The following is a 16,689-nucleotide window of genomic DNA, read 5'->3' on the forward strand; positions in this document are numbered from 1 at the left end:
CTCATTAGGGAGAACAAAATGAAGCTTAAAGCTATTTGTCAGCCTGGCCAGTGTCACCCAGTTAGATGTGATAGAAATAAGTCAAGTACCAACCCTGACGTCCTACTCCTTGGTCTTTCTTGATCTTGAACTCAGAGACCTAAGCACACCAGAAAAGCAAATCCCAGCCCCAACTTTCTCAGTAAGGGGCTCCTAGGAATCTCTCTAGCCCTGGCTCAGGCTTCTTGGAGCATATAAGTATGACTCAGGCCACTGCAGCTCATTCCCTGTCTTACAGTCTCAGTAGGGAGAGCCATGAGATTTGTAGCTGAATTCTGCCCTCCTGACCCACAGCCCTGTAAAATAGCAGGCAGGAAAGAAAGGGGTTTCAAAACTAAAAAGTAAACACTGATGAAGATTAGAAATGACTAGGGAGTCTTGGGGATTTACATTTCTTGAAATGAGATGGCCACAGAGGCCAGACAAGGAGCAACAGCCCTGACGCCTCTGCCTTGTTGGATAATTTATCCCAGAAAGTGGAGGCCTCTGTTTTCAACTCACACAGGGGCTGGGGTGATTTTCTGGGTCCTCCCAGCCCACTGTCTAACGATACCAGGCTGAGTCACAAACTTTGTTTTCCCAGACTGAACCCACACATATGATACTTTTTTATTTCTTTCCACATCTCTGATCTTCTTAGAGGCTCATCTTACTCTCCCCATGAGGCTGGCAGGACAGGGACCCTTGTACTCATTGGCCAGATGTGAAAATTGAAGCTGACAATGGGTGACTCATCCAGGATCAAGCAGAGAATTGGGAAGCACAAGGCATTGTTGCTTGATGTTACAGCTCCCACAGGTTTGCATTCTCTCCTGCTCATTCTCCTCCTCCAATTCCTAACCCACCCTCACATTAACTTTGTTCAACAAATGAATTAATTCTACTATCCTCTACTGAGTAGCAATATTTGCTAAGTACTCTTTCAAACACAGAGATGAACAAGATAAAGGTAAATGCTAAAATCAAATGAACATTTTTGAATACATGTTGGTGGTGATAATAAAGGTTGTGTTAACTGATTATCTCTATGCAATATAACAACCAGTAGAATTATAAGAAAGATAAAAAAATTAAGTAAAAGCTTGGGAGAGCAGCTGGGAGAAGGAGCCAGTGTTGAGGTTAAGCATGAGAGAAACTATTGGCTAGGTTCTTCCAAAACAATTCACTGGGCATCAGGAAAGCTCTTGCTCCAGAAGATGTGCCATCAAATAGGTTAATCAACAGAAACATGAATTAAGATTAATAAGCAGCTGGAAGTCACACCAAAGATTGATGTTGATACTCAAGCTCTCTGTGTGACAGGCCCCCAACTGTTTTTTCTGTGTGACAGGCCCCCACCAGCTACAGAGGTAAAACCTCAGTCTTTCTGGTAATATGAAAAGAATTTGGGTTATGGAATCTAATTAATCTAGTTTTCAAATCCAGCTAGTTGTATACCTAGAGTTCATTTCTTAACCTCCCTGAATTTGTTTTGTCATCCATCAAATGGTGATAGTAATATATACCTCAAAGTTTTGCTTTGAAAAACAATATGAAGAGATCTTAAATTTTAATTACGTTAGCCCAGATTTTATGTGAGGCCCCAAGATAACAGATAACACATCTCCAACTCAAGGCAAGACCACCATGCAAGGACTGAAAAAGGTGATTCTGCCTTTGTGGTTCTTTGTTGACCACCCACCTCTGACATATGAAAGAGGTAGGAGAGGCCAAGAACTAAGAGGGGGTTAGACAGAGGTTTGCTGGAAAGACTGTAAGTACATTGTGCACCTCTGTCCAGTCCTTCCCTTAATTCAAGCCTGGGAAAAGTGGAGGCAATGGGATTGTTGGAGAGCTTGATGTTTTCCCTATATTTGGGAGATATAGCGGACTGGAAACTGACTCCTACTGCTAAATATAAAGGATTAGAGGGCAGCTGGCCAGCTGAAGGAGAGCAAAGGAAGGTTGCTGCACCAGGAAACCTGCACTCTCAGGGTTTATCAAAGCAGAGAATGCAGATGTGTTTTCTCCAAACTAGATCTGGACCACACAGAGAGGGAGATGGGCTAAGTCGTGTTAGACCCTGTCAGACGACCATCAGGAATGAAATTCCTCAGCACTGAGTAGAAAGAGGCCGGTGGTGCTGGGAGATGCTGACAGGCTGGGAAAGAGTCTGAAACCACTTCTCAAAAAACAAGACAGCAAAAAAAATGCAGGAATAATTAAGGCTAAATGACTGCCAGACTCAGAAGGACCCTGGATCTATACTAGCCTAGTAAGAAATCTCCTGTTCCTCTTTCCTTCTCCCTCTCTCGCTGTCTCTGACTATGGAGACTTTTTTTTTTTTTTTAAAGTTCACAGTGGTTAGCAAATTGAAGGGAAGTAGATGCTCTTGGTAGAAAAAAAAGTTGATCCTCTTTCTCACTGTAGGAGACTGACCTGTGGCAATTCCAGGTCCAAGCAGGTAGGAAAAAAAATACTGCTTTTAAATGAAGTTTGATTTATATTTTGGGTTTGTCATATAAGAGAAACCATGTGATATTTAACTTTGGGTGTTGGATATTTTTCCTCAACAACAAGAAAAGTAACAGAGACAATTATGTATTCCAAACATGTGTTAATGAAAAAATAAAATAAATAAAGCTTGAAGTCTACAATTACTATTATTGCTAGTGGTGATGTTATACTATGACTGTATCCCCCAGAAAGCACATATTGGAAATTTAATCTGCACTGCAACAGTACTGACAGGTGGGGGCTACTTAGGCCATAAGGGACCCACCTTATAAATGGATTAATGACAATTATAAAAGCGCGGGATCCTGTGAGTTCAGTCTCTCCCTCTCTTTGTGCTGCCATAGGAGGATGTAGAAAGGAGGCTCTCTCCAGAACTGTCCCATCAATCTTGGACTCCAAGCCACTATAACTGTAAGCAATAAATTTTGTCTTTATAAATTACCCAATGTCAGATATTACTACATTAAGAGGAAACAGAGACAAATAGTAATAGTAGTTTCCTGAACAAGGCATACTAATTACTGAGCAGAAATAATGTTTTATGATTTTAAATATGTGGGGAATTTTGTTACTTAAAAAAAACAAGAATTGTGAAACAAGTCCCAGATTTATCAAAGAGAACAAGAGTCTTCACCTTGCAGAATGACTGATGGAAGTTATTTCTTGACTTCGCCCTGATGTGCCTTTTTCTATAAATGTAACAGTTATGCGAAATCTCACGTCATCCCTTGCATACCTCTGGCCTTGAGTTCATCTGAATTAGCTTTCACCATTTCTCTAGGCCTAGTTGCCCAACAGTGGGAAAGGTCAATCAGCTAAGATATCCTTGAGTAGCTACTGTGCATCTGACCTATGCTCCAGTCCAGAGGCAGAGATAGGAGGAGAAGAGTCTTAATCCTTGGCCAACGCACAGTCTACATGATTGGAAAGTCCCTTAGAGGTATCTAATGTTTGAAAGAGGGAAAGAATTTTCCAAATCCATGTAGTCCCAGATGTGGAAACTGGTTCTCTTCTTTTCCTCTCCTGTACCTATCTCATCACCCTACACACCTCCTCCTAGAAATCTAAGACAGGGTAGAATCAAGTGGTAAGCCAGCTAATCTGATGGTATCTTCCATGTATTGAGCTCCTACTATATGCCAGGTTCCTTATATATGCTACTCCTAACTCTAACAATAACTTACCACAGTTGGAATAGCAACAGCTTTTTCTTAGGTAAGAAAACTGAGACCTGTCAGGTTAAATGACTTGCCTTTAATTGCATGGCCACAATGGGGCACAGATGGGATTTGAACCAATCAGTCTGACTCCAAGGCAGTCTCTTGTCACTCTACTGTGCTGTCTTTTCTGAGAGCTGCAGGAGTCAGAGAACAGGGGTGCAATCAGATCATCAGAACCCCAAAGGAAGCCCCCAACCTCCCACAGTGCCATCTTTAAGGAAATTAACCAGCCCAGACTGACCCATACCCTCACTAGTCATTCCAAAGTCAAGACGACTGGAATGGGCTTGTATGTCACCAGTTCCTTCCAAGGAGCAAGAAGTGACACAACTCTTAAAAATCATAAAACAGTGCGAAGAATTTTTAATCAGTTTGTAACTTCTATAGCCAGAGGGGCCTTACTCTGTTCTCTGAAGTAGATATTAACTTTATTAACTTTTGTTTTCCTTTTGCAAGTTAAGCTAGTTCTTTGAGAAGGTGGATGTGTGAGTGTGGTAAGTTCTCATTTCATTTGGCAGGAATCTTGGCGGGGGTTTACAAGGAAAAGTTACTTTTAGATTTTCCTTCTGATGGTGAACTTGGCCTCCTTCACTCCCTCCTGAAACCCTACTCTTTGCAGGCGGAAACAGGGGATAAAAAATAAGATAAAGAGAGAAATAAATTAAGGGAAGAAAACAACTGAAGAATAAATAATCCTCTTAAAACAGTCACTGGGAGAAGCAATACAGAGAGTGGGGTGAGTAGAAGGGGGAGGGTGTTTTCTGGCAGTGTGATTCTTTCTGGGCTTTCTGACCTGGGCAGATGGCCTCAGCTCTCCAGATCTGGGGGGTTTTTTTGGCTGCAACCTGGAAAGGAAAATGGTTACTCAGAGGCTCCACTCAGGCTCATTGAGAAGGACAAGTGAAACATCATCTGATAAAGTGATTTGATTTCTACACACCACTGTCCAAATACAAGGCTGTGGAATTATCCCTGACACCAGGACCAAAGTCCTTGGATGTTCTGGAGCCAGACCTGACAAGAGATCCTTTAGAATGACATTGAGGGAAGAACTTCCCTTTGCTCTCAGCGCTGGGAAGGAGATCTAAAATGTGGGAATGTGGTAGAGAACGAGTGTGCTGGTCATATCTATGTGTGCCAGCATGCACCTCCACCTCAAGTGTGCACACCTGTTAGCTGTATAGACAGGTATGACACAGGGAATGCTTGTGTCATGGAGGAGGTGTTCATTTATTCACTCATCCCACACATGAGTTTTGAGGACTTATCCTGAGTCCCAGATGCCAGGTAGTCAGTAGTGAAAAGAGTCTAATATTTGCATATGTGAAAGTATTTATTAGAAAGTATGAGTCTTTAAGTGTATGAGTCAGTATTTATTTACATGTTTACACAGGATACATGTAAAAATTCATGTCCACATACATGAGGAAATGTGTACTTGTATAAAAGTTTGCATGTGAGTGCTCTGTGTGTGTGTGTGTATATATATATATATATATATATATATATATATATATACATGCAGTAAAAGAGAAAGTGAGAGAAAGAGAGAAAAAGAAAGAAAGAAAGAAAAAGAGAGAGAGAGGACGGAAGGGGAGAGGGAGACAAGGAGGGACTCCTAATCACCCTAGAAGGCATCAAATGCTGTTAAAATGCCTTAGAGCTGTCAGGCCTTACTTAGTCCATTCATTTGTGCAGCTATAACACAATGCCATAGAGTGAGTAATTTACAAAGAAAAGAAATGTACTTCCTACAGTTCTTGAACCTAGGGAGTCAAACATCAAGGGACCGATATCGCTGTGCTTATAGAATGGAGGGCATTACTGTCCTTGTTGCCACGTCCTCTCCTTCAACCTCAAGCCCTTTTCTAAAGTTGCTAATTCCATTCATGAGGATAGCACCCTTATAACTTAATCACCTTCTTTCTCTTTTATCACACCTCTCAGTGCAGTTGCATTGGGGAGTAAGGCTCATATGAATTTTGGAAGGGACATCATCATTCACAAACAGCAGGCCTTGAAAAATCATGTATTTCAACCCTCAACATCCCAGATGAAGAATGTGAGGCTGAGAGAAAGAGCCATAGATGATCTGACAGACAAACAAGGAGCAGGATGACGTATACAGCAGCTGCTATAGAGCCTGAACACTTTTTCTTAATGGAGATATATGTAATGTAAATTAAGGGGCTGTCAAAAAGAATCTGAGAGAGAGAGTTGAAAGGGGAACTTGGCTGAAGTACGGAGGGTTCTGAGAGCCACGGCAACAAGAGGAATGAATCTGGAGAGCAGAGTGGTCAGGTTTCCATTTTCCGTGTGTCCTTCTGCTGTGGGGAAATCAGCTACAACAAGAGAAACTGCAGAGGAGAGATCTGTGAGGTAGTGCATGTAAGAGTAAGGTAAGAGAGGATGAGGCCCAAATTAGGGATGAGCAAAGAAAGAATAAAACGGACAGGAGGATGCTTAGAGTCAGAGCTTTTTGCATCCATTAGGACAGGGAAGGTGGGTGAGTCCACAATTTTGTAATCTCGTACACAACGAGGCAGTTTCTCCTAAACCTGGAAACTAGTAGATAGTTGAGAGTTTGTAAAGCATCTCACTAGGACTTGACAACAGTCCTGTGTAGTGGGCATTATTTTCCCAATGTTACCGATGAGACAATCGTGGTTCAGCTTGTAAGGGAAGTGCCCAAAGACATACAGCCTGGCTGGCAGATCAAAGATAAGATGCAGGCCTCACTTGCTCCAAACTTAATATTAAATTAATCAATGATCACTTGGCAGCTAGTTTTTGCCAAGAACTATGTTCAGCATTTCACAAACGTTAGTTCAGTTCGGCTTTCAAGGGTCATTTTTCCATTTCTCAGATGAGGAAAATGAGATTCAGAGATGCTGAGTAATTGAATCAAGGATACACAACTAGTTCAACCTGTAAATGAATCTGATTTCAATGACCACAGTCTTTCAACAATCCCTCATTTCCTTCCAAAATCAGGAGAAACATGTTTGCAACAGTTTAGGATTATGTGAATTTAGATACTCCATCCCTAGAGAGTGTACAAGGCTTAGATTATAGGCTAGTTCAAAAAGTTTGGCAAAATACCTGAATGACAAATTCATGCTGGGGATTAAACCAAGCAGAATAGCAAGAGCCTCACTCCTAGGACTGCTATATACATCCCTAAGATTTTCACACAGTCAGAGGCTCTGGGTGAGGCATCATAGTGGATGGGACCTGAACACTCCACCCCTTCCTGAATTTTGAGCTCTAAAATTGGTAACTGTGATTGTCTGAGGCCATGCCAGCTCCAATACTATCATTCCCGCCCCTACAAGCTTATCTGCCAAGACCTCAACATGCCTTTGGTCAAGCTTACTGAATTTACCACATTTGAGCTGATTTCTTCTGATTTTTTGGTCCCAGAGTCTCTAACTTCACTCCACCCTAATCCCTGAAACTAATTCCTGGCCCCACTTGAAAGGTCTTTCAGGCTGAGTAAAAGTAATCTTCTGCCCCAAGTGCTTTGACATCAAGACCCCATGGGTACTTCCTTCCTGACCAGAAATTGCCATCAGAGAGTCCAGTAAGGGCTTGGCTTACTGCCCTCATCAAGGTCTCCCCCAAACTCTACTCCAAAAAACACAGCCATCAGAAAACACACCCAAGAAAGTGGTCAGGAAGCAACCAATCATCTGAATTATTTACTATCCCATGGAAGCTAGCCAGCAGATGCTGGCCATGCAGACGCTGGGAAAATATTTATGTGGGTCTTGATGGATGCTTGGCCAGGAAAGACTGCCCACTGTCATCTTTTCTTCCTGCTGATAAGGCAATGCTACACATGTCTGACAGCTCTTAGAAGAGCCCTGTGTCCAAGGCCTGGCATCTGCTCAGAGCGGGCTGTGTGGCTACAGTGTACCATTCAGTCTTGTCTCTGCTACCAGCTGGTTAACCCCCTACTAGGCTCTCGGCTCCTCCACTTGTGCCACCATGAAATACACTGCACAGCTTCAGGGTCTCTGTGATCCTATGAGACTGTGACTCAGACAGAGTCAAATGTATTTTCCAGATCTGCCATCATGATGCCATTGGTTCATCACAGAGTTATTTTTCTTGGCATCCTGAAAACGTTCCTAAAATTCCAGCAGCCTAGGATTTCTCTTTCCACTGATCCAATTTCTATAACCAGATGGGAGAACTCTATTTGGAGAAGGAAGACCCGAGCTTAAAATAGGGTGAAACAGAAGAGGAAAAATTGAGTTCAAGCAGTGTTTATTGTGCAGCCGCTGTTTGCAAAGCTTGATGCTAACCCTGGGGGTGGGGGATAAGGTGCCCATGTCCTGACGTCTAAGCCATAGTGAGGCCCAGTCCTGTCCTTTAAGAGCCTACAATAAGGCAGTGGTTGGGATGGCCCACAAGGTCCATCTTATTCCCAAATCCCTTCGCATGTTTCTTCGTTCTTGTAAACCTAGGAGCTCTGCCTACCACCTTCCTCAGGTCTGGATTTCTGTGCTTGTCAGTAATCACCTCAGTCTCCTCTTGCAGTCTCCCCAACTTCCCATGCCCTATTAACAACCTGACCTCACAGGAGTTTGCAGCTAGTCGCTTGAGGATTCACCTGAGTAGTCACAAGCACAGGACAAAGGGAATCTCAGAGTTCTCTTAAACATTTCTCTACTCAGGAGCTCCTCGTGTCTTCTCTGAAATTCTCATTGCCACCTCAGAACTTCCACTTCCCTCAATTTCTCTGAGCAGGAAACTTCCCCAGCCTTCCTCTCCTCAGATCTACACTTCTCCAGGGAGTTTCATGTCCCAATCTGAAGGTGTGACCAGGTGAGTGTGGTGGCTACTGGGAAACTGGAACGTGGGAATCTTCTCAGTTAGGTGCATGTGCTCATGGTGTGCTTCCCTAAGATAGTCAGTGGGGCAGGCTGGGTTGAGACTGGACATATCTCCATTTACCTGGTCTGAAGAAGTATTCGGGGGGCAATGCTTTTCTTCACTCAATATGTACTCAGCCCCTGTTCTGTGCTAAACACTGTGAAAACTACCAGAAAGGAAATATGCAAAGATGCACCCAGCCTAGCCCTCTCCACCTCCCTCAGGTTCTGGGATCCTCAGACTGCAGCCTAGAACATGATCAGGCCGGGCTCTCAGCATCTTCCACCTTGGTCCCTCATCACAACTCTCTTCCAGGCACCTGCCTCATCGTAGAATCATCACTTCCTAGGAGATCAGAGCCAGGAAAGTCCTTAGAAACAGCCGAGGTATGAGATGAGTACGAATGGATCTGCATGATGTAGATAAAGTATGGACTCTACCTGTAGGTCTCCACCTGAAAGGCCATGCCCAGAATAAAGCCAAAGGACCAAGGGTCACAGCTGGGAAACTGCGAGGAGAATCATGTTGTCTTACAGCTAAGGGCACAGTCAGCCAGAAAGGAAAATCTGGGCACACAGAGTAACAGTTCTGAGCCTCAGAACAACACAGTCTACCCTTCAGGACAGGTCCTTCCTACGCTCCTCTTGAGAATCCCAAAATATCAGCTTTGGTAAACTCCCTATTGTTCAAATAAGGAAAAAGACTGAGGAAGACAAAATAATATCCAAGTTCTCACAGCTTCGACATGGTTGAGTACAGTTGCATGCTCTGATCATTTTGACTCTAGAGCATTTTGCCAAAAACCCAGGTACTCAGCTATTTTAAAAAATCATGCCAAGGAACAGATGACTCATTGTTGTCATTGTGATTAGCCATGATAAGGATGTCAGTCCCCTGATAAAAGTTGCAATTTCATATTCTTTATTCATTTAAGAAGGAAAAACAGCTAAAACCCAAACAATATGCTATGGGACTGTAGTAGCAAGAACTACAGTATGACATGCCATGAGGAGCCAGGGAAAGGAACAACTAGCTTCACCAAGGTTTGTAATAGGAATAGGGAAGGCTTCTTACAAGGAAGGACATGTGAGCAGGCCCTACAGGACAGGTGGAAATTTACCCAGAGAAAAGGGAAGAGATGCTCTGAGAAGCCAAGCTAACAGGCCATATAAAAGTTTTTTTTCCTGCTTCTGGGAGACAGTTGATGGGTGAGGAGAAGCAGGGGATGTAGCTAAAGAAGTTATAGAACCTTGTGTACCAGAAAGGAGTTTTGACCCTGTGTGTAAGGCCCAGGGCTCATAAAATGTTCCAGCCAGAGACACAACACCTTGCCAGTCAAAAGGAGTATTACTCTGCCACAAAGTCTTGAGTCATTGGTAGGAAAATGGATGCATCTGAGACCATAATACTATAATAAGTGAAACAAATCGGACACACACACACTTAAATATCACATGGCTTCTCTTATATGAGAAACCCAAAAGATAAATAAAGAGTAAAACAAAAGATAGATAATAGAAAGTAGGTAGATAAATCTTTTGAAAATGGGAAGGAGCCCAAGACATGTACAGAAGGAGGAGAGAGGAGAGGGAAAGGGGATGAAAAACGAATTAAGATGTGCTATGCATGTGTAATAGTTCCCCGTGAGGCATGTGATCATTATGTACTATAAACATGTACTAATACGAAATAAAAGTTAACAAAAACAAGATGAGTCTTGGGATAAAGATATTAATATATTCCAAGGTTAGAAGCTAATAATGTTAAGAATGATAATAATCACTCACTTGTAAGAGTTGTTGTTACAAATTTCAAAATAAAAAGCTTTCAAGCAAATTAACTTATTCCTAACGTCAGCCCTGTGAGTTAGGTGACCTTATCCCACTTTTACAAACAAGGCAAGCAATGCCCAAGTCGTGTGGATGTGTCCCTCGAAGCCCATGGCTGCTGTTCAGCGACACCACTCCAGATCCTGCGGTCTGTGCCAACATCCAGTGCAGAAACCCAGCCTGGATTTCTTCCCTGGGTGGGAGTCCAGACCAGCTGCTCTCTGGGACTCATCTAGTTTCAAGATTGTAAAATTCTGCCACTTAGCAACTATGCTGGCTTCCTTGTGGGGTTGATGGTATGAGCTGTGGGTGGTCTCAGGAATGTTTCAGGACTTCCTGGTCCCAGTGCTCTAGGTCAGAGTATTTGGATTAACGATCCATCCCCATGCAGAGGGAGCTGCTGGGCATTGATTAGACTTTATACTCTGAGCTTGCTTTCATCTGAGACACTCCAGGTGGGTTGCGGCCTAATCATTAACATTCTCTGAGCTCCACAACATTGCTGAGCTAGAGGAGTGGAGATGGAATATGAGCAGGACCTATTGGTGTGGGAGAGAAGTCTCCACATCCTCAGCAGGGACACTTGGCAGATGGCCATGCCCACCCAGCCCACACATCCATCCTGCCTAGAATTTGGACATTGAGTGCTTCTGGCCTCACCTTTGAGCTTCATCATATTTCTAGAGAAAAGTAGCACACAGATTGTTATCTCCATGAAATAGATGCAGAAACTAGCATCTAGAGCAGGGCAGAAAATTGCTCAAGGGCAGAGGGCTGAGGGTTAGAACTTAGCTTTCTGCATCCTCCCCCATGTGATGGCTGTCTGTTTCAGGAGAGTCTAGACCCTCCTTAAGGGGAGAGAGGGTGGGCAGGTGTGTGATACGACTTTTATTTTATGAGAGAGATCTTTATAGAAGTGCCTTGTTACTCACATATTGGTTTAACAAATAATTCCTGAACACATAGCAGTATGTTCCAGCTGCTGTGCCAGGTGCTGGAAACAGCAAAACACAGCCCTTGACCTCATGAGTCATGAAGGAGGGGGAGTGGGCAGTGTGGTGGGGAGAAGTGGACGTGCAAATGCCCTGTCCCGGCAGCTGTCCTGGGGCTTCAGATCAATGGTCCTCAACCTTTTTGGCACCAAGGACATGCTTTAAGAAGACAACTTTTCCGCTGAGGAACAAGGGAGTGGTTCTGGGATGAGTCAAAGGAGCATGTAACGTAGATCCCTTCCATGTTCGGCTCACAGTAGGTTTCCTGCTCCTATGAGAAACTAATGCCCAGCTGGTCTGGCAGGAGGCAGAGCTCAGTGTAATCTGGGCATTGAGGAATCGCTGTAAACACAGGGAAAACTTTGCTGGCTGCCCCTCTGCTGCTCACCTCCTGCTGTGTTGCCAGGTTCCAGTCCATGGCTGGGACTGGGGACCCCTGCTGCTGTAGCTTATATCTAGATGTCCCCTAGAGCCTCCTCAGTATAGGCAGAGCTTCTGGGAGGTGATTGGATTATGGGAGATAGCTGGCTGCTTGTCAGGAGGTGGGGGTTTTAGATCAGTAGAAAAAACCAGGTCAGTAGAAAAGACCTGATTGGAAAAGACCATTCACCTTAGAGGCATGGCCTGAAAGAGTTTATCTCCCTTCCTGTCTCTTCCCTTGACTCTCTCTGCTTCCTGTCCAGCATATTTTGAGCAGCTCCCATTAGCCATGCTTCTCTGCTTGCCTTCCTACCTTAGAGTCAGCTGCCTAGGGCTAAAATATGAGACAAAATAATTCTTGCCCTCCTTAAGTTGTCCCAGCAACAAGGGAAATAACTAAGACACCTGAAGCTAGTGAATATGTTCGGTGTATTCAGTAGTGAGTATATTTAATAGTACAGAGGACTTTGGGCCCAGGATCTCAAGGAGCGAATAAGTCTGCCCAGAGGAGTGAGGATGTAAGGGTGTGGCCGGAAAAGGATTTGAAGGGAAGAGGACCCAAAGATGTAGACATAAAAGAAGGCTGAGTATGAATCAGTTAAATGTGCAATGGAAATCACAAGGATGGGTTATTCTGTGGAGAAGGAAAGAGCTGATCTAGGCAAAGTGTCAGAGGCGTGAAGCTGCTGAGTGAAATGAGTGCCGGGGAGTTGGCTGCAGAGTAGGCTTTGAATAAGAAATCGTAAGGCAAGGCTGGAGAAATGAGCAAGGAGCAGAAGAGAAAGTCCTCCTAATCCGGGGTAGGGGCTGAACTTTGTCCTGAAGGATTAAATAAAGGAGGCAGCATGCTCAGAATTGCACTTTTGAGAGCTCCCTTCTGCTGCAGTGTTGAGGATGTATTGAAGGAAGGGAGAGATTGAAGGAGAAACCATGTGGGAGGCAAAATATTGTGGTGACCTGCTTTGGTCAATTTTTAGCCACAAAAGGCACCAAAAAGACACCATCTGGTTTGGAAAAGCTTGTGTCGTGGGAATTTCCTCATTAAAAAAAAAGTGCGTCCTTTGGTTATCAACTTACACCAAAGCCCCTGGATCTGGACCCATTCCACCCTCCTTTGGTCTGAGAAGAAACCACAGTACTCTTGTCTCTCTTTATTTTATGGAATTCCCCATCCTGCTTTATCCACTTCTGCAGGAATGCATTTTCCCACAGTGGGTTCTCCCTGCCACCAGCGCATAGTGGCAAACCTCCACACCTTCGAACCCTCTGCTTCTAATCTTACGTGACTCCATGCTATGTGACTTCAACTTTCCATGTGAAATTAGGTACAGATTAACTGATTGTCTCCTACATGCCAGGCATTGCTAGGCTCTGTGGACGTGGCCTCTGCCCTCACCTCCTTGGCCCCTCTGGGTTCAAGTCCAACCTCAGCCCAGAAGTTAGAACCTTACATGAACCCCAGCCAGCTTCCATAGCCTCCTATTCTCCTCTCCCTCCAGTACGCTGTACTTGTCAATAAGACATCTGTCGTTTCTTAAATATCCCATGTTATTTCTCCAAAACAGAAATATCTGTTTAGCTGGGCATGGTGATGTACACCTGTAATCACAGTACTCTGGGAGTCTGAGGCAGGAAGATGAATAAATGTGATCCCAGCCTGGGAAACTTAGTGAGATTCTGCCTTAAAATTAAAAAAAAAAAAGAAAAAAAAGATGGAAATGAAGCTTAGTGTGTTCAATCCTCAGTACCAAAAGAGAAGAAAAAAGAAAGAAAAAGAAATATCTTTTCATTAAAATGCTAATACATACACACTCTAATTCAACTAATACCAAAGGTAGAAATTAGGAAGTAAAATTTCTCTTCCATCCCCTCCCTTCCACAACCTTGCAAACCCTATTCCCCAGAGATAAACACTGTTAACGTTAGGGTAAACCTCCTTCCAGATTTGTATAAAACCTCTTTCTGCCTTCACCGTAGCTCCTTTTTGAAACTCTTACCTGCCCTTCAAGACTCACTAAAATGCAAAATTCCCTTCTTTCAGAAGCTCTCTGTTATCCTGCAGAAGCCCTGTTATGATCTGGGTGTAAATGTTGAGGGATTGGGCCTCCGTGCAGCAGTGATTGGAGATGATTGGCTCCTCAGGGATCGGACCTCACCAGTGGATGAATTTATTGGTGGTTTTATAATTGAATAGACCATTGCAAGGTGCCTGAAACTATGGGAGGTGGCTCCTCATTGAAAGTAGGTCACTGGGGGTATGCTCTGGAAAAGGATATCATGTTCCTCAACCCCTTTTTATTTTGCTATGCTTCCTGGATGCCATAAGGTGAGCAGACTTCCTGTACCATGCCCTTCCACCATGATGCTTCTGTCTGGTCACAGGCCTAAAACAATGCAGCTGGACAACTATAGACTGATACCTTGGAAACCAGGAGACAAAATAAGCCCTTCAATTATTTTTCTCAGGTATTGTTATGGTTTGTATCTGGATGTCCCCCCAAAGGCTCATGCATTCATTGCTGGGGCTTTGGGGAGGTGGCTGGATCTAGGGTGTGTAACGCTGGGATTAAGGATGTGATGCTGGGATTAATGGTGTGATGCTGGGATTAAAGGTTCCCCATCCTGGGTGTGAGTGCTGCCTGCCCAAAAGGTAGGTAGCTGTTATGGTTTGTGTCTGGATGTCCCCCCAAAACCTCATGTGGTCATGGGGGCAGGCTTTTTGGAGGCAGCTGAGTCTAGAGTTTGTGATTGGTTCATTGTCTAGTGCTGGGATTAGCAGTGTGAGTGCTGCAAAAGCCCTGGGCTGAGTAGCCTGCATACAATATAAGGGAGGGAAAGAGGTTTGCTCCTCCCTTTTTGCCTCTTTTCCCTCTGGCTGCTTTTGTTGTCTTCTGCTGCCATGAACTATCTATTGCCCCTCTGCCACACCACCCTGCATGGAGACAGCTGATATGGACTGAAACCTCTACAAACTGTGAGCTAAATAAACCTTTCCTCCCTTAATTTTGGGTGTTGGGTATTTTGTCTCAGCAATGAGAAAAAAGTAACAAAAATAGTACCCTAGAGGAATATAAGGGACAGAAAGAAGATTTGCTGCTGCTCCTTCTGCTGCTACTGTTGCTGCTGCCCTCTGCCTGCCTTATCTGGACAGTATCTCTTCTTAATGCCCCTCTGCCATGCCACCCTGCTATAGAGTTATCCAATTATAGACCAAAACCTCTAGAAATTGTGAGCCAAAGTAAACCTTTCCTCTTTTAAAACACCGGGGATGTCAGGTGTTTTGTTCCAACAACAAGTAACTAAAACTTGTCACAGCAATGAGAAGCTGACTAACATATTCCTGATGCTGCAAGAGTCTCAGTTACTGCTATTTTCATAGCACCTAGCATGTAGTAGACTCTCAGTAAGCATCCTGAAATACATGGATGGATGGATCAATGGATGGATAATGGCAGACTCCTATGAGATGCACAGTAGAATATACATATGAGGATAGAGTTTCATAGTGGAAAGGACTTCATCTGGGGGTTAAGGATCTGGACATCTGTCCTGAGTCTGCCTTCTACTTGTCATGTAACGTTATGTGAGTTCCTCATTCTCCCTAACATTCCATTTCCTTACCTGAAACTGAATAGTGGGACCAGGTGGTTCTCAAAAACCCTCCCCAAGTGGGTGTTTCAGAATGCTCAACTGGCCTTGGCCCAGCACCCCTATTTCACACCTCTGTAATTATCCACTATGCCTTTTATTATAGAGATTGAGGGGGTGGGGCTCATTAAATAAAGGGCAAAAGGAAATTGCGGGCTTGCCAAATGACACTGCTGGCATTAACTAGATTAACTTCTCAAATGAAAAGCCCACAAAAGCAAAACCAAAACAGAAAAGGAGCCATAGCTTCCGCCAGGGGCTTCATGCTTGCCTGCTTCAGCCTGCCTGACTTCCAAGTAAATCTGTTCTCACCAGAGAGGTCATAGATGCTACTTGCCACTGCCTCCCCAGGACTTTGGGTAGATGGTTCCAATAAAATGATTCTGGGCCCTGAGCTTCAGATCAGAACTTGGGAACTCCTCGTGGAGCCTGTTATGGTTTGTGTCTAGACGTCCCCCCAAAATGTCACACAGTCATAGGGTTTTTTCAGAATTGGCTGACTCTAGAGTGTATGATGGATTTGTAGTACAATGGTGGGATTAAGGGTGCTGGGATTAAGGGTGTGAGTGCTACATCCGCCCTAGGGCAGGTAGCCTACATACACTATAAAGGAAAGCAGGAGTCTCTCTCTCTCTCTCTCTCTCTCTCTCTCTCTTTCTCTCATTGTTTTGCTGTCTTCTGCAGCCATGTCTCCTTTTAACTTTGGATGTTGGGTATTTTGTCTCAGCAATGAGAAAAGTGACTACAACAGAGCCTATAGTCTGTAAGAAGACAAGCAGATAAGTAGATAACATGTAGAGAGATGAAAGCCTGGATGGCAAAACTGAGGGCTGAGAGCTCCCTAGCTCTTCATATCCAGGCCAGCAGCCCCTGAGTGATAAGCTGTTTTCCAGAGAGAGCTTACATTCTGGCAGTTGTGGGCAACCTCACATGGCTGGGATACTGCACCATTTGATGTCCCAGGCACAGCACCGCATCAGCCTACACAAGGAACTGAAGTGCCGTATCTCTGCTTCAAGCCAGACGTCAGCTTGCTAGAGCATCCATTAGGCAGCAGTTGGAAGGCATCGCTACCAGGCCTATTGCTGGTGTCAGCTGAGGCCGAGACACAAAACAGGCAGGAGACCGCAACACTCAGAGACACTTGTTCAGTTCATGGTGTTT

This window comes from Chinchilla lanigera, unplaced genomic scaffold (genome assembly GCF_000276665.1).
Source record: "Chinchilla lanigera isolate Chin_1 unplaced genomic scaffold, ChiLan1.0 scaffold00063, whole genome shotgun sequence".
Classification (NCBI taxonomy): domain Eukaryota; kingdom Metazoa; phylum Chordata; class Mammalia; order Rodentia; family Chinchillidae; genus Chinchilla; species Chinchilla lanigera.